Source organism: Bufo gargarizans, chromosome 6, assembly GCF_014858855.1.
Source record: "Bufo gargarizans isolate SCDJY-AF-19 chromosome 6, ASM1485885v1, whole genome shotgun sequence".
Taxonomy (NCBI): domain Eukaryota; kingdom Metazoa; phylum Chordata; class Amphibia; order Anura; family Bufonidae; genus Bufo; species Bufo gargarizans.
The window spans coordinates 48,680,929-48,700,682 of NC_058085.1; the positions used below are offsets into that span (position 1 = coordinate 48,680,929).

The 19,754-nt window shown below is 44.3% G+C and overlaps 1 long non-coding RNA gene across 1 annotated transcript in view; it reads right to left on the reverse strand.

Moving 5' to 3' along the window:
• Positions 1–19,754, reverse strand: part of LOC122941284 — a 112,682-nt gene that overhangs the window by 12,474 nt on the left and 80,454 nt on the right. The window contains exon 2 of the long non-coding RNA XR_006390435.1: positions 11,379–11,461. This is a non-coding gene — a long non-coding RNA (uncharacterized LOC122941284). The remainder of the gene's footprint in view (positions 1–11,378; positions 11,462–19,754) is intronic.

Sequence of the window (19,754 nt, forward strand, 5' to 3'; positions counted from 1 at the left end):
ATCCTTTTTTGCGTTCCACAAACCGCAGATCCGCAAAACAGAGATCCCGGCCGTGTGCATGCCACCATTTTTTTTTTTTTACACTTCTATAGAAATGTCCTATCCTTGTCCACACTAGACATAATAGGACACTTTCTAGCTCTTTTGCAGCCCTATGGAACAGGTATAGAGATGCGGACAGCACAAGCGTTTTTTTGTGGCCCCATTGAAGTGACTGGTTCCACAAAAAGAAAGTGGATTAGAAGCGTTAGAAAAATACAGGCATGTGCATGGGACCCTAAGAGGGGAAAAAACGTTCTGGACTTCAACTGGTTAAAACAAGCTGAAGGGCAAGTAAAGGTGTAAAATGCAATAAATGCTCTGCTGGTGGAGCACTGACTGTGCAAGCGCCACTACCCAGAAGTATAACGGCATATGCAGTCGCTGCTCCAGTCCTAAACTGTGCTCCATTTAAAAAAAAAAAAAGAAGAAAATAAATAAATAAATCACCTGTGCACCCACGCCACTCTCCTCACAGGTCCAGGAGATGGTTTGGTCCCGTGACCACCGCAGCTAATCAATGGTGTCATCAGTCACATCTGCTTGAACAGCACTTCCCTAGCAAGTCACTAGTAGTGATGTACCATTCAAGCAGATGTGGAGCTGGCACGACAGGACTGCAGACAGGTGTTTATTTGTTTTTAATAGGGCATAGTTTACGACCACTGGGGTTGTCAGCTCCTAGGCTTGACAACTCAATTGACATAAGCCTCACTGGCCCCAATGCAAAATCTACACATGTGCCATTTGGGCTCCTTCAGGCACTCGGGCCTGGTTTCATGTGTTCTCCCTACACCCTCTATAGTTACAGCCCTCTCATGGCTCGCCGCCATAGGCCCTGCAGTTGGCACAATACAGTTTTGCCTAGAGTGCTCCTTTATGGCCAACATCACAGCTTGCAGTTTTCAACCAACTTTGGAAAAATGGAGGCAACAGGGTGGAGAGTAACTGGAAGCTTTAGGCTTCTTCTCTTTTTTTGGGTGGCATATTTAGTTTAAGCCTCAAGCAAAAAATGAATCAAGGTGCCCCTAAAAGGACTTGTCTACTCAGGACTTATTTTTGCAGGTACCAGGATTTACAGGAGACCTGGCCACCAGCTGCTCTTTCTGGAGGAACCAACGTCTTGAGGAACATTTCTCCGACAACACGATGCAGAAGTAATGAATAACAAAGGGGTCCCAATCACTAAATAATCTTGTATAACCCAAAAACAACAAGAAAACAGGTTGTCCTGTTAACGTTCCTTGAAGTGAGGTCTACCAGGTCTATTTACCTTCGTTTTGAAAAAACGGTCTTGCGCAGTAAAAGTGATTAGACACGAGGGCCTTGTAACTGTGTTAGCCCCGATGATAATTTATTATCTGGATTTGCTATTACAAACATCATTGCCGTCTCGGAGGGACATGTAACACTCATCACTTCAGCATTATCGTAAACCAAGATCCTTGTCGCTAACAACAAAAACAAAACTCTACTCTCCAACGAGGCTCACGTCCCTGCCTTTACAACAGCAGACTGACCTTCCTTCCCTGGAGGCAAAGCCTGCCATGTAGTGATGACACTTGTCCTGTACGCTGGATACTTGGCTTTAAAAGGATGATACCTGATGTAACAGCTGGTTTGATGGATGGGAACAGAAAACTGGCCTTGGGGGGGGGATAACTGCTAAAATTTTAACCCTTACTGAGCTAAAGAAATTGAGGTAAATAATATATTTAGGTATGGCCTACTAGAGTGTGCAGAGATTGCGGAATTTGCTTTCTTTTTTTAGAATGGGATGCTACTGAACCCCTCTGGAAGTTAGATAAAGTCTAACGTCATGCTGTTTTTTAAATAAATAGGCTTCCCGGGCATTAGCACTGATGGTAAGGAGGACCAGACGAAAATCACTTGTCAGCACGGCTTCTGCTATTTTCCTGGGAAGAAGGGATATGGAGGGTGAAGATTATAAAAAAAAAAAAAAAAATGGCTTCTGAACTTGGTATTTGTGCAGGAAGAATCCCCAAAAATTCAGTAGTTGGAAACTTTTTGGGACATTCATAGCAAATTTGATTTGTTTAGAAATGGTCTGCTCATCTCTACCTATGACGTATGTCAATGTTTAGGTGCATACATAAGCTCCATGTAAAATTATTATTTTTTTAAATACGCCAACATGGTATACGTTTTTTACTGTATACTTCTATATGGAAAAGCGCAGCAGACTGTGTTAATCTATAAAACAAAAAGGTGTACGCAACAGCCCGTAGGACATTTTTGGCATCCATCAAATGAACAGGGCCCTATAGATACATTATGTAAATGTAATCACGCCTGGCCCTGTGGAAGGGCGCGGCAGTTGCCTCTAGGTGTAACTGCAACGCCCCCGTTGCTCCTAGAGGCTCATTTGCATATATTAAAAGTTCATTTTTCTCGGCAATGCGGGCACATATGAACATGGGACCAACACAGATGCCTTCAGCTGCCAAGTGCACATGTAACAGGTCAGCCAGTGTCATAGGTGCAAAACTGCTGACAGATGCCCTTTAAGGCCATGGTGGAGGTCTGAGGCAACTGGCCCTTCCGTTTGCAGTACTCCCAGAGTGCAACTGCAGTGTATACCATAAAACCTCCTTCCAGGTTACCATGTTCGTTATAGGGTTAACAGAGTGACATACGTGATAGTTTATCGGTGCGCTAATTTGTATTTTCAGGGATTACCACTAAGTACAGATGTTTTTTCCTCCTTTTGACTGGAAGATGATTAAAATCCTCCACGTCCTCTGTGTATTTGTTTCTCGTCTTGGTAACATTTTTCGCAGTCCATACAGTACGTGATATAGAAGGCAGACAAGCGCCGGCGTGTTACAACAGCAGCAGATAGCACATCATCATCTAATATCAGACTCCCAGCAAAAACATTCACCTGTCACACGTAAATCTGATTGTCACGGCTCATTTACAAGCAGCACTGAATGGAAATGGAAGGTTCAGCTGTTTCTCGTTTTTAAAAAACACATCCCTTAAAGGGGCTTTCCGTGAAATGTAATAATAATAATAATAATAATAATCATAATAATAATTTTCAACATTTTTCAAACCAGCACTTGGATCTGATAACTTTAGTATAGCCACTGAATTATTTAATAAGGCTGTCTATCTATATAGCGCCACCAGCTGTTTGTAAATTTTCCTTAGTTTTCTGTCCACCTTGTTGAGGTGGTCACACTTGCTCAGTTCCATCATACGACTGCCACCAGTCCTATCTTCTGCTAGAAGCTGGGACAGTTACAAGAAGGAAGGAAACATACCATACCCTGATAAGGACACACCCCCTGAGCTGTGATGGGGAGAAATCTGTAGCAGAAAGGTCACACGCCCTGACAAATGACACGCCCCCTGAGGTGCCAGCCTGAAGAGAATCTATCAGAACAATTAGAGCAATGAATGGAGAGATCTCTGGATCCATACAAGGTACAGGGCTGGTTCTAGCTTTGGTAGAACTGGGTTGTCATGTACTATAGAATGTCTGATTTTCATTTTTTACATTAATCATCGGAGTACCCTTTTAAAAAGGGACCTTAAACCTTGCCATCAGCCTTTTTTTTTTTTGCAGGAAAGGGGTGCTCTACTTTACAGAGATCACCATGATGATCTGCTCTTGGAACCACCGGCAGACAGCTGATTTTGCCAGGGAAGCCTAGCCATGATGGCTTATGAGATATCTGGCTGTCCATGTAGTCTAATCAGCATTGGGCGAACCCTTCTATGACATCCTAACAAGGCATAAGGACAGGGTTGTCTTCACCACCTGCGGCTGATATTGGCAGATGGGTAGAATCAATTCTATCAGACTTCATCAGACTGATGGGGTTGAGAAGCAAATTTTCTTCCAATGAGTCATTATTACCAGCATGATGATTGAGTGAAGCCATAAGGAGCATGATGGCACTTTGTTTCGAATAGCAAGAATATGGATCTGCTCTTATTCCTCACACCTCAACCCCTCGATATTTGCTGGATATTAAGCTGGTGTGCCCCATGTCCAATATTACTTTGGAGCTATACATTAGTATCCTAGTCTGAACTAGTGCAAAGGCAAGAAACATCTGAGTGTAACTCCATTTATGGCAAGATCCACGTCACATGTGAACTGGTCTACAGAATAGCACAATATGCAGTGCTATCCTTCCCATCAAAACAATAGAAACCAAAGATGGACCCTATTTTTCAGTGGGTCAATAGAGACCACCAGGTGAATCCACCAAATATGAACAGAAGCCGATTAATGGGCATAAGACGTCACATGTCACCATTGAACTACACTTTCCAGCATTTCTTTAAATTTTTTTAAGATTATATACAGTACAGACCAAAAGTTTGGAAACACCTTCTTATTCAAAGAGTTTTCTTTATTTTCATGACTATGAAAATTGTAGATTCACACTGAAGGCATCAAAACTATGAATTAACACATGTGGAATTATATACTTATCAAACAAGTGTGAAACAACTGAAAATATGTCATATTCTAGGTTCTTCAAAGTAGCCACCTTTTGCTTTGATTACTGCTTTGCGAACTCTTGGCATTCTCTTGATGAGCTTCAAGAGGTAGTCCCCTGAAATGGTTTTCACTTCACAGGTGTGCCCTGTCAGGTTTAATAAGTGGGATTTCTTGCCTTATAAATGGGGTTGGGACCATCAGTTGCGTTGAGTAGAAGTCAGGTGGATAAACAGCTGATAGTCCTACTTGTATTATGGCAAGAAAAAAGCAGCTAAGTAAAGAAAAACGAGTGGCCATCATTACTTTAAGAAATTAAGGTCAGTCAGTGAGCCGAAAAATTGGGAAAACTTTGAAAGTAAGGGCTGTTTGACCATGAAGGAGTGATGGGGTGTTGCGCCAGATGACCTGGCCTCCACAGTCACCGGACCTGAACCCAATCGAGATGGTTTGGGGTGAGCTGGACCGCAGAGTGAAGGCAAAAGGGCCAACAAGTGCTAAGCATCTCTGGGAACTCCTTCAAGACTGTTGGAAGACCATTTCAGGGGACTACCTCTGGAAGCTCATCAAGAGAATGCCAAGAGTGTGCAACGCAGTAATCAAAGCAAAAGGTGGCTACTTTGAACAACATAGAATATGACATATTTGCAGTTGTTTCACACTTGTTTGTTATGTATATAATTCAACATGTGTTAATTCATAGTTTTGATGCCTTCATAGTCATGAAAATAAAGAAAAACTCTTTGAATGAGAAGGTGTGTCCAAACTTTTGGTCTGTACTGTATATATATATATATATATATATATATATAAAAATATGGTGTAGACTAAATAAGAACAATAAGGACATCAGTTCACTGATATTAGATCAAGTTCCACAATTTACAGGCCTAGATTCATAGAGGAGGCGGCTAAGCAGTCACTCACTGTGACTAATAGGGAAATATGAATAGAAGGGAATGGATCGTCTGGGCAAGGGTGTAGCTAGGGAGGGGGCTACTGGGTCATATGCCCTGGGTTCTTGCAAGGGTACTTACATACATTGTCTTATGTTATTGGTCCTTGGCCTGTTTATCAGATTGCACAAACTAAGTCTACTTTCACACTCGCGTTTTGGCTTTTAGTTTGCGAGATCCCCTCTGGGCTCTCACAAACGGTCCAAAACGGATCAGTTTGCATTCTAATGCACTCTGAATGGAAAAGGATCCGCTCAGAATGCATCAGTTGGCATCAGTTCAGTCTCCATTCCGTTTTGCAGCGTTTTGGTGTCCGTTTGATGAAACTGAGCCAAACGGATCCGATCACTGACAATAGAAAACGGATCTGTCCCCCATTGACTTTCAATGGTGTTCAAGACGGATCCGACTTGGCTATGTTAAAGATAATACAAACGGATCCGTTCTGAACGGATGCAGACGGTTGTATTACCTGAATGGATCTGTCAATGACGGATCCGCACAAAACGCGAGTGTGAAAGTAGCCATAGCTCTCACCTCAGCCTGTCCTTGACTACGATTTTGTCAGGTCAGTTGGTGCTCGCATCGGTGTCTCTTGACTCCCAGGATGTCAGCGGTCACTTGAACAGATATCCAAGAGGTAAGTGGTCTGGTGGTTCCCCTGCAGAGAAGTCTAGATCCTTTGATAACACTCGTAGGAGTTGCCCCAAGCCAAATGTGACACAGCAGATCCACATCTGCTTTGTAACACAGCGCAAGAGCAGCAAATTGAAATTTTGACCCAAGAGAAGGAAAAGCTAGCCTACAGTTCTGATCTGAGTGGCCAGGTACTAGAAAAAGCAGCCCCCATAGGAACCAATTGGACTGATTATGGTTGCCATCAGGACACTACTTCGTGCCCTAAAAAATAAACTAAAGGGAGAATCTTTATTGCTTTCGAGAGAAAGACTACACAGTTCATGCACAAAGCACCAAGAAAATAGGGACCTCTTAGAAAAACCCTAACAAACTTGGTTTGAGACAAGAATATAGGACACCAATCCTTGGCATCTTCTCACATGCACTTAAATGCTAACCAAAGCTCGGGCAGATTGATTTTTCAGTGTAGTATTTGGATGTTCTACCAACTTTCAGGGAAGCAACATGCTAGAGTCACCATTTGAATATCCAAACATTTCCCTGGAAATCCAAACTTTTAGGTTCTCTGGAAAGAAAATTGGAGCAGTAGAGGAGAAAAAAATGGTAATTACAGAAGGACCAATAGAGATATACAAGATCTGGAGCTAAATGCATGAAGCACTGGAAAGATAGCACAATAACGTAGACTGAAAAGAAAGGTTAAAATTACATCCAGAGAGGAAACCGTTCGCGGCATATTTTTTCCTTTCCGTGTTTGAGTAGTTGTTTACCATGGGAGGAGAGATGCTGGACTGTGCCAAAGTCAAGGACTTAGCGTCCCTTTGGCAGCACAGCTACATAAAATGCAACTAAATGAACCAGAAATTGAAATGGGATCTCAGGCTAAACCAAGGGTGCTCTCCCCGAGGTCACCCCTGCGTTGACTGATGCTCCTCTCCTTGCTCCAAAGCTCATCTCTCACACTCAGACTAGACAGCAGGAACAGAATGGTCATGTTAATGACTGTCTCTGAGGCTCCGATCAGTCTTATTTTACATGCATAATATTCACATAATACAGGGAAGGCAAGCTGGATAATCGACTTACGAGAAAAAAAGAAAAAACTGCTGAGAAATCTCTAAGGAGATTAGACAACGTGTCCGTGCCATAATTATTTGTTTTTTTCCCCACAAAAATAAAATATGTTTGTATGTGCTCGGGAAGCCATCTACACCCTGAAGTGACAAGGGAAAACGTCCTAGACTGCAGGGACACCTACTACACTTTAAAGGGGTTGCCCAGTTTGGACAATGTTTTAATTATTTGTTTTGTTAGGAGGGTCCCCTGACGATAAGCAAACACTGCTGAGACCTTCAGCAATCAACTGTAATTTGTGGTATGAATAAAAATGCAGATATCTATGCAGCTGTTTGGCATAGAGACAAAAGAACGGTATAGTAAAAGTTTTAATCATCATGATGAGCCCTACCAGGCAGTATGTCTGGTTTAATAGGGTTGATCCTGGTGACACAACCTCTTTAAACTTAGATTCCCCTAATAGAGTATTTAAAAATTGATTTTCCAATCCACCTTAAAGGGAAGTAGCTGAAGAAGACTTAGGTTTCCTATTGACCATGGGTCTAGCCATGTGGGGCAAAGGGGTTTAGTTGTAAGAGTGTTAATTTGGTACCTCTTGCTACCATTTTCCAACGTTAAACAGATATTCCCATGTATGGTATATGCCGTTTCAGCAGTTCCCATACAAGTGAATGAAAGTTATGAAAAACAGTAAAGCACGGCAAGCTATGTCTTTTCCATATCTCCATTCAGGCAGGATGAGGTAAGGAGGGGAGACCTTCTCAAGGTGGGACTCCCCGTCAAGCACAGAGATCTACCAATATATTTACTGTGGTTGTGGTGGAGGAATGGAGTTGGTTTTTACTGAATATTTCAGATAGTAGCAAGTTTCCCATTCCCAAATAGCAATTTAGTTAAGATTTTAAGAGCAGTCTAACGAGGTGGTTGACCTATAGTCAAATATCAACCAACCCTATGTCTATTTCATTCAATAATTGAGCATTTTGCCGGGCATTGTTGGAGTCTCCTTGTTAGCCTTGTGTTGCTGTCATCATTGGATAACTAGGGCTTTTTTTGACCATTCTGTTTGCGTTTCATGACATCATGACAACAAAATTGATGGCCACCATCAAGATTGGTGGGAGTCTGACCACTGTAGATCTGCAGATTAAAGGGGCCTTGGTGCTCCAGACAGTCCTCCATCCCCTTTGTGGTTTACCAAGCCCTGTTATGTACTGTGCCCAGTATTACAGCTCAAGGCAGCTCATTCCCATTGAGGTATGGTACTGCGCTTGGTAAACATGGTACTTACAGGAAAGGCGTGGCTTCTTCAGTCAAAATTGGCACCCACTAATCTGATATTGATAGCCTAAAAGACAGCCCATCAATTTAAAAGGACCTGTCCAGGTTGAACACCATCTTTTATATTATTACTTCTCTATATCTTCCATGACCCAATCGCTTGTTCTAAGCTATTACTAGAAGAGAAGGGAGCCTCTTTAGAATTACAACACTTGGTACAGCTCTTGGCGGTCTTCTCCTTCAACGTTTTATGATGTAATGGGACACGTAGGAAAGGGTTGCCTAAAGCAAACAAACACTTCAATTTCAGCACTTGAGCTCCTCTGTAAAAACTACAATTAGTCTTGGCCCGTTTCATGTTTGGTTGCCAACTGGGTTGACCGGACTTCTTAAGTCTGTACTCATGTCTGCTCTACTAACCACACTCCCATATGAGGCCCACTATAGTCTATGGATACGATAATAGCGTTCAGCAGGGGCGTAGCTATAGGGGAAGCAGCTGCTTTTGGGCCCGATCTCAAAAGGGGCCCATCCAGGAGGAGGACTAAAAGATGTTATTGTCAGGTATACAATGCCATTATATACAGTGACACTGTAGGAAACAGACTGCCAGAGTCATCTGAGAGCGCAATCTTGACTAGCCACAGGAGCAAAGAAGTAGCTTGGGGGGGCTGTTCCAAAATTTGCTGTGGGGCCCAGTCATTTCTAAGTTGAGCAGAAATTGAACCATTCTTGAAATTTCAACGTGCAAAAGCCACCTTTCCTGCATACTGTCAGAATTTTCTGTATAAAACTTGCCAATCTGGTTCTTCTACCCTTACTCTTTGTGATGGATCTGTTATTGAACCTGGCTTTTTCACTTGTGACCTCGCTACTGTGCCCACTGACCTTCCTTCATCTCTGTATTGTACTTTGATTGAGAGGACCTGTCACTTTATATTACCCAACAAGACCCAGCCCAACCTGTAGTGGATCCTATTATACCAAACCAGATTAGTTGTCTACTACTCCCCTAACCAGTCTGTAATACCTTGCGTACTGCCAATCACTAGACCATTGCAGGAGAAAAGAACTGTATAATACATGCACGCCGTGATGGTGAAAGAGGTATTCCGCAAGATATGCAATAAAACTCTGAAAGGTGTGGTGGGAATCTCATTTTCGCTTCATACATCGGGCTGTATTTACCTCCAGCAGCTTCACAACGGTTAGTCGTCTGACCCAAATGCTCCCTCTCGGCAGCGGACTTGTACAATTGCATCTGGCAGTGCCCCTTATTATAGTTACCCAAACGGTGTTGACCATCATATATAAATGAAACTTGGGAAGTTACTTTGCCATTAATACCCCAGATGCTATTGTTTTACTTGGCTCCTAATACTGGTCCCTTCCCTTTGATTGTGGTAGTGGTGCTCCTGGTGGCTAAACGTACACTGCTCCAATATTGATTTAAGCCAGAAGTCCCCACGGCTCACGAGGTGACCAATCAACTGGCCCTACCTATTCACCATGAAAGAACTCATGCTTTAGAACATAAAAGTCACCAAAATTACTCCCTTCTTCCAAAAGTGGAGGAAGTTTATAGTCAGGGAAGCCATCAACCTTATTGTGACCCCGTTCAGGGATACTGAATGGTACTTAAAGGCTGATATTGGAGGACGGTCGGGGGCTCTGAAGATACATTTTCTTGAAAAGGACAGCAAGAAGCTAGTCCACATGGTTGTATTTCTGTATGTGAAAAAAAAACAGGGGCTCCGCATCTATAGGAAGAATGGTGGCCCTTTGAATATTACAGGCAAGTCTGACCACCACCTAGAATAGGTTTGGAAACATTCATGGCCCCTGATGACATCAAAGGCCTAAATATATATATATATATATATATATATATATATATATATATATATATATATATAACCTCATTAGAATAGCAGAATACAATACTCACCTTCAAGATGGTTTTAGTTCTTCAAGACTGGCCACCTTTATTGATGGTAGAAGTTCTAAATTGGAGTAGACCACTGCCAAAGCAATGTCTGGTGTCGGTGGATCACATCAGACATGACTTTGGCATCAGGCAACTAACGATAACATGTCATACGCTTCAGAGGCCACAAATGGTAGCCTGTAATCTGCTAGCAAACCTAAAAAGGTACCTCACACCCACTACAGGTTCTTCCTTAAAGGGAATGACTGTTGAAGACATCTCAGTCAGCCAGCAAGAATTCTACTCCATAATGATAAGGGGCAAAAACACCCTCAAACAGCTGGATATTTGGCTTGACCATGTTCCCTCATCATGTACCAAGGCTTGCTAAAAAGTAGGCTTCCAAAAGGTGGCGCTAGTGAGACTGTTCTCTCTCTCTCTCTCTCTCTGGGAGATACCTCTCTGCATAATATTTTTCAATGAGGAATTGACCATAAGGCTCCATACATGGCTGGTGTCAGTACCCCCCTAAGATCCAGTTTCCTAATAGATTATAGGGTAATTTAAAAGGGCAGGGGTTCACAAATAGACCATCAACTCTTTGCTGACCAAGCCCCGGACTGCCCTATGGGACTGGAGATGGGGCGGCATGTTGTCTTGGCTTCTGTTCAATGTGATGTTAGAAGACATGAATGAGAGGAACATTTGGCCGCAAGATGAAAGAGGGCAAAATCCCGTAAGCGAAAACAACAACCCAGCACGGAACGATCCAAGGAGCAGAATAGCCTGCATTTCTCCATCAGTGTCCTTTCACAAAATCCACTTACAAGGACATTTTTTTTTTTTATACATATAACCGACCCCCGCCTCCCCCCCCCCCCCTTCCCAGCACACACTTTTTTACCAAACGTCAATTTTACCAAACACGTTTTATTTAGGGAAAGGTTTCAAAGGTATCCATTTCATAAGTGGTACTTACATGTGTCAGAGCGGCTCCGTCCGACGCGCCTTAATGACCTCCCAATACATGATGTCCCGGTGGGGGGAGATGCAGAAACATGGCTGTAATGGAAAGGAATAAACATAATGAGTTTATTAGGTGTCACCTGACCGCACTATTAATTATTATATTGTTTTCTTAAAGGAACACGGACCACAATTCAAATTCATCGGCCCAACAAGTCACGTTCAAAGTTACTCCAGGCGGTAAGAAATGCCAAGTCTGCTTTACCAACTTATTTCTGGTTGTGTTACATTTTCTTTGGTTACTACTATGCTTTTTGTGCTATTTTATCCGTTATCCTCTTAAAGGCGTTGCTGCTCTTCTGGGATATTTCGGCAGACTTTTTTGCGGACTCATTGAAGTGAATGGTTCCGCATATGGTCCGCAAAAAAAACTAAACTGAACGGACACGGAAAGAAAATACGTTTGTGTGCAAGAGGCCTTAGGCACAGATCAGCCTCATAGAAGTGAATAGAGATGAGCTGCAATACCAAGCACAGCCACTATACAATGTATGGCGCTGCTGCTTGGTGAGCAGAGAAGAGAAAAGTCCATAGCGCTACTGTGAGCACCGGTACCTTCTCAAACAGTTGATTGGCGGGGGGTCCCGGGTGTTTGACCCCCACCAATCAGATACTGATGACCCATCCATGTCATCAGTAGCAAAGTCTCAGAAAACCCATTTAAAAAGTGTTCTCTACTGGCAGCGCCGCCACAGGTAAGATTAAGTATTACATATCTCACTGAAATTAACAGGCCATCCGTATAATGTCAGGACATGTCGGGCCCTCCAGAGAAAAACTTTCTTTGTAGCCTACTTTCTCCACTGGATGTTGAATGGGCGTTCCCCTCTCTATTAACATAACGAGATGACCCATTTACTGCAGGTTGGCAGCCATAGGCGGTGGCATCAATGGGAAAGTCTGCAACAATAGGCAGGACCCATCCATTTATGTCCCATCTAGTCTGCATGTGATAGTACCCCACGGTGCCCCTCCTGCAATGCTGAGTAATGTCACATTACAAATCTGAACACATCTGTAGAACTTTCTCCAACAAACATGAAGGCTGATGGGACGCGCGAACACTCAGACATCCAAAGATTCGCTGCTGCCCCTTTTCTGCTTTTTGTCTTTGGATGCATAATTGCAACTCAGTCATCCATAGCGATCTCTGACCTCTCTGGGAACTGGGATTTTTCTACCCAAAAGCTGCCTATCTCATCCTGCGTGGCACAAAGAATAGTCATTATAGAAGCGGAGACCCTTCGTGGAGCAGGTGACCCACACACAGTCTGGGCCGGCCACCCGTCCAGAGCTCCGCATCTAGACTGTCCCTGCAGAACCGCAGTCACGTGTAAGTAGTAAGGACTGGTAGACACGCGGAAAAGCTCCGGAACGGGAATGTAGAAGGAGAAAGCATGAGGTGGCAAGAAAGTCCATTGTGATTTATTAAAAATATCAGTGGGGAGGCATTTCTAGGGAAATGGTTGAGGGTCACCGGGTCGTCCACTAGCACTCCGCTGCAAGTCTGTGCCATTGGTGCTGTACTCAAGAGAAGTCCTTTAAAATATGCAGATTGATAATCCCCTTGTAAGGCTCCATTCACACTGCTTTTTGCAAAAAAAAAAAAAAAGGCCTGGTAATATATATCTGCATGTTGGAGGCTCTTTTGTCTCTGGTTAGGTGAATGGGGCCTATGGAAAGGACTGACGTGTTCACCAGGAGGTGTGGCGGTCCATATGGCAAACGTACGCTGCACAGTGTGTAAAAGTAGCTTTACAACAGCCTCCCTACAAGAAGTGGAGCGATCAGCAGCAATCTGTGAGAGACCATTAAAATCCGTGTGCTGTCCCGTCCTGCATAGAAGCGTTGGGTCTTCCTCCTGTAGCTGCTCTCCGTTCTAGCCGAGATGATAGATTCATAGATCCATCTCTACTAAACCACAATTCCTTAAAGGGGTAGTCCGGGCTTTTACTATTGATGACCTATCCTCAGGATAGGTCATCAATATCACATCTGTGTGGGTCCAACACCTGGCTGATCGGCGTGGGTGCTGGGTGTCGGACCCCCGCCGACCTGATACTGATGGACAGGTCATCAATATTAAAAGCCCGGTGAACTTCTTTAAAATGGCTATCCAACACAATTTTTTTTGGACAGATGCCTTCAGAGTGGCTGGACCCGCGGTGTGGTTCATACTCAACTGGTCCTTGCTGCAGAATTCCGGCTGCATCGCTCCACGGCTGCCTCTGTGGTTCCTGGGTCTCAAGATCCTGTTGACAGGCATTATGTGACCACTGCAGCCAATCACTAGCCACAACAGTGACCCGTCAACCATGCGGTAGGTCACTGGGTTCACATGCCGCACGGCTGACAGGTCATCTCTGTGCCCACTGATGGGCATTGCATGACCACTGCAGCCAATCAACAAGATGTCAATTCCCAGAGATCCGGGACCTGCAGAGGTGGCCGTGAAGCCACGGCGCCGGAATCCTGCAGCGGGAACCAGACAAGTATGAACCCCACCATGGGTCCAGCCCCTCTGAAGGGGTTTGTGACATCACTATTGTCGGTCACATGACTGCGATACCGAGCACAGCCACTATACAGGGTGGGCCATTTATTTGGATACACCTTAATAAAATGGGAATGGTTGGTGATATTAACTTCCTGTTTGTTGCACATTAGTATATGTGAGGGGGGAAACTTTTCAAGATGGGTGGTGACCATGGTGGCCATTTTGAAGTCGGCCATTTTGAATCCAACTTTTGTTTTTTCAATAGGAAGAGGGTCATGTGACACATCAAACTTATTGGGAATTTAACAAGAAAAACAATGGTGTACTTGTTTTAACGTAACTTTATTCCTTCATGAGTTATTCACAAGTTTCTGTTTATTTACAGCCATTGACATGTCGCCGAGGTTAACACGTGCGGAGCTGATAGAAATTGTGTTGATGTCTGGTGAACGCAGTAACCGGGTCATTGCAGCAGATTTCAATGCAAGACTACGAGACCACCCATCTCCTATGCTACAGTTAGCAAACTGCTTAAGTTTCGTGAAACCGGTTCAGTGTTGGATTTGCCAAAATGTGGACGCATGAAATCTGTCACTAATGAAGAAACATCAGTGGCTGTCCTAGCTTCATTCAGCAAGAGCCCACAGCACTCGCCGCATGTCACTGGAGAGTGGCATTAGTCGAACATCCCTTCGGCGGATATTAGCTACTCACAAATGGCACCCTTACAAACTCCAGCTACTGCAGCATCTCAACGAGGATGACCCAGATCTGCAGAATGGGCAAAACAAAAATTGGAACAGGACCCTCAGTTTACGCAGAAGATTTTGTTCAGTGATGAGGCACTATCATCACTGACACTAACCCACATTGGATAGATCCCTCCAAGACTGTTGGAACCAAAAAATTTATGGTATGGTGTGGTATATGGGTACAAAGATAGTGGGGCCATTCTTCATCAATGGAAACCTCAAGGCCACTGGATATACGAAATTGCTACACGATGATGTGTTTCTCTTTATGCACTGAAGCTGGCATGTTCCCTGAGTTTTTCCAGCAAGATAGTGCACCACCACATTATGGGTGTCAGGTCCGAGCATTCCTAGATTAACAGTTTCCTGGAAAGTGGATTGGTCATCGTGGGCCAGTTGAATAGCCCCCAAGGTCTCCCGATCTGACCCCCTTAGACTTATCTTTGGGGTCATCTGAAGGCAATTGTCTATGCTGTGAAGATACGAGATGTGCAGCACCTGAAACTACGGATACTGGAAGCCTGTGCTAGCATTTCTCCTGCGGTGTTGCTATCAGTGTGTGAAGAGTGGGAGAAAAGGGTTGCATTGACAATGCAACACAATGGGCAGCACATTGAACACATTTTATAAGTGGTCAGAAACTTGTAAATAACTCATGAAAGAATAAAGTTAAAACCAAGCACACCATTGTTTTTCTTGTGAATTTCCCAATGACCCTCTTCCTATTGAAAAAATAAAAGTTGGATTCAAAATGGCCGACTTCAAAATGGCCGGCATGGTCACTACCCATCTTGAAAAGTCCCCCCCCTCACATATACTAATGTGCCACAAACAGGAAGTTAATATCACCAACCATTCCCATTTTGTTCAGGTGTATCCATATAAATGGCCCACCCTGTAGAATGTATGGCGCTGTGCTTGGTATTATGAGAGGAGGCCGCAGCCTCTTCAAATAGCTGATCGGTGGGGGTGTCGAGAGTCTGATATTGATGACCTAACCTGAGGATATCTGAGGTCATCAGTGTTCTACTCCCAGAAAACCCCTTTAAATATGGCCGTATAGCAGAGCTGAGACTTAGATTTAACACAGCTCAGCATATTATCACAAAGTTTGCTGTGGTTTTGCATTGGCCTCCCGCAGGCTAGTGTCTGGTACCAGGCAATTATTCCTTACTGCATTGGGGGTGGGGTGGTAGACAGGGAGACCACTGTGAATCTGCATGTATGACCCCGCATAAACCAGGCACCGGCCCTGGGACTGCAGGTTAATTTGCTGTTCAATCCAGCTCTGCTACATTTCTACACTGAGTTTCAATGACAATAGCCCAGTACAACATAACACCGGTGCAATGGGCAGTAAGCCTAAGGGCTCATGCCCATGAACGTAAGGGCTCCGCGATCCACAAGATAGGACATGTCTTATCTTTTGCGGAGTGGAGGCAGATTGGAAGCACACAGAAACTCTCGGAAGAGCTTTCTTTGGGCTTTCGGGTCCGTGCTTCCGCTCCGCAAAAGACATGTCCTATCTTGTGGATCGCAGACCCATTCAAGTCAACGGGTCATCATCTGCAGCACGGAGGGCACACGGCCAGTGCCCATGCATTATGGACCGCTTTATGTGGTCTGCAGCACGGGCAAGGAGCCTTTACGTTCGTGGGCATGAGCCCTAAGCCCGGTGGCATGTTCTTCTTAACCACGATCCTCAATATTTCAATCTACTGGTCGAGGTGCATGACATCACTGCGGTGTCCGTCCAGAAAAAAATAACTGATGAGTAGATGTTTCCAGGGCTATCCACTCTTAGGCCCCTTTCAGACGAGTTACCTTTACAGTTCTGGAATGTATTGTATAACACTGACAGCATTAGGTCAGTGTTATCCAATACATTTCAGAACTCTAAGCGTTACATAGCATCATAAATCTATATAATGCTGGGAGGTCAGGACGGGAGCAGCTGCATACTCACGCTGCGAGTGAGTCCGGAGTGTGGAACTTGCTCGTCTGACAGGGGCCTTAAGCCCATGGAGCTGAGACTTCAATGACCTGGATCCAACACATAAGTGACACTTGCACTGCAGTTGTCCACCATGGTTTGCCTCTAGAGTAGTTCCACATGAAATGGTTCTATGGGATTACAAAATGCCTTCTTATACAGCGCCACTCCTGTCCATAGGCTGCTTCTGGTACTGCAGTATACAAGTAAATGGGGGGATAGTAACAGTCTAAAAAAAGAAAAGACAACCGCCCATCCAGTTCAGCCTTTATCCTGCAAAATTCATCCACAGGAAAAACCCCTGTGAGGTAGAAGCCAGTTTTCCTAATTTTAGGGGGGGAAAATATTCCTTCCCGACTCCAATCAGGCAATCAGAATAACTCCCTGGATCAACGACCCCTCTCTAGTCGCTATAGCCTGTAATATTATTATACTCCAGAAATACATCCAGGCCCCTCTTGAACCACTAGTGATGGTGACCCCTCCAATACTGACCCCTGTGGTACCCCACTAGTGACAGTGACTTATACAATACTGACCCGTGTGGTACCCCACTAGTAACAGTGACCTATCCAATAGTGACCCCTGTGGTACCCCACTAGTGGCAGTGACCCTCCTATACTGACCCCTGAGGGACTCCACTAGTGACAGTGACCGCTGAGTGTGTACCGTTAATAACCACCCTCTGTTTTCTATCCCTCAGCCAGTTACCACATACAGACATCTTCTCCCAGTCCGAGCATTCTCATGTTATGTACTAACCTTTTCTGTTGCACATTTGGATGAGCTGTAATACCAGGCACAGCCCGTGCACAGGAATCGTTTTTTCTCATTTCTATCCCCTTTACCCATAGAGTGTTCAGGATTTTAGAGGTCGCCGTATTGTGTGTGGCTGTATTCTCCGCCCGGCTTCCCCCATTCTGGAGCACCGGTGTCACCCCCCCCCCCAGTACTTCTAGATCCGGGATCTGATAACTACCTTTGCTCTGGGTCTGAGCGGTGGGGCGGCCCTTCAGATACGATTATTTGATGCCTGTGCGGAATGTGGTACAGATTCCTTTATGTTTCTTTTCCTTGTCGGAATCGAGGGGGAATTCTTTCAGAAGCGCCGTTTGGGACGGGCGTGACTTATTTGTTCTCCATATCTGCCGAACCTGCGATACGCAGACTGGCACCGCTCTCGTCACTTCTGCTCTTGATATACGGCAATCTCTCTTTGTGGCTACGAGGTCTGTTTGGCCAGTAGTAGAGCCTGGAATTTGGAGATATTTTTCAGCCTAAATAAACACCTTTATCCGATATTTTTATCTGCTACAGATTTATTTAATCAAAGGAAAGTCACTTGTTAAGAAATCCACGGGATGGCTCAAAGATCCGTGTGAAAGAGCCTGAACTATAGCTTAAAGAGGACTGTTTTAGTAATTACTTGCATCCTCCCCCCCCCCCCCCCCCCCCATAACAAATTCTGGAGCATCTATTCTTAATTCTCTATATTGTGTAATTCCTCTGTTATTCCTACTAGAAGTCATGAATGACTTGCCAGCAGTCAGCAGTAGAGGCCCAGGTGGGTTTTACCAGTTGAGGATGTGTCCCTGCATAGTCTGACACTACCTAATCAATGCCATACTGGGCAGGGACACACCCCAACTGGTAACACCCAGTTGGACCTTTTGGCAACAGATTAATTGCAGGAATAATGGAGGAATGGCACAACATACAGTTAAAAGAACAGTTGCAAGTAGTTACTAAAAAAGACATATCAGGAGAGGTGACAGGTCCCCTTTAAAGGGGTTGTCTAGTTTACAAAATATAGTCCTATAACATGTGAAGGGTCCTGGTGGGGGGGTCCTCTGTTCGGGATCCTCATCTATTGGCCAGAGTGGACAGCGGATACAAATAGTCTCTGCAGGACCTGTCCTGTATTACACAGAGAAACCATTTTCATTAATGGACTTTGTGCAATACGTCATTTCCCTGTGGTGGCGCTGCTGGGAAGTTAAAGAGGTTTTCGTATATATATATATAATTCTTTTTTTTTTTAACTGTAGATAGGTCATCAGTATCTGATCAGTGGGAGTCCCACACCCGGGACCCCTGCCGATCAGCTGTTTGAGAAGGTACCGGCACTCCTGTGAGCGCCGCGACCTTTTCTCAGATCACCAAAGCACAGCGCCGTAAATTGTATAGTGGCTGTGTTTAGTATTGCAGTTCAGCCCTATTCACGTGTTGTCACATGGATTAGGCCTCATGCACACGACCGTATGTATTTTGCGGTCCGCAAAAAATACAGATGACATTCCGCATTTGTGCATTCCGTATTTTGCGGAACGGAACAGCTGTACTATCCTTGTCCGTGAAGCAGACAGTAATAGGACATGTTCTATTCTTTTGCGGAGCGGAAATACGGACATACTGAAACGGAATGAACATGGAGTAACCTCTGTTTTTTTTTTTTGCGGACCCATTGAAATGAATTGTTCCGTATACAGTCCGCAAAACAAACGGAACAGACCCGAAAAGAAAATACGTTCATGTTCATGAGCCCTTGGGCCTCTTGCACAGAACCGTATGGCTTTTTCAGTATTTTGCGGTGTGCAAAAAACGGATGACGTCCGTGTGCATTCCGTTTTTTTGTGTAACGGTACAACTGGCCCCTGACAGAACAGTACTATCCTTGTCCGTTATGCGGACAATAACAGGACATGTTCCATCTTTGAACGGAACAATGGAAATACAGAAACGGAAGACATATGGAGTACCTTCCGTTTTTTTTACGGATCCATTGAAATGAATGGTTCTGTAAACGGTCCGTATACGGAACGCAAAAGGAAAAAAAATATAAAACTTTTGTCTGCAAGAGGCCTTAAGGAATAAGACTGCAAGTAGGCTGATCGGCGGGGGTTCCAGGTGTCTGACCCACACCGATCAGATAAGGACGGCCTATCCAGTAAAGATTTTAGAAAACCCTTTACCCACCAATTACATCTGATTGCTGGGGGTGTCCGCATGGGACCACTTTGTATGCTGCTTAATGTCAAAGCACTCTTCTAACAGGAGCCGCCCCCGAAGCTCTTACAAAAAAATAAA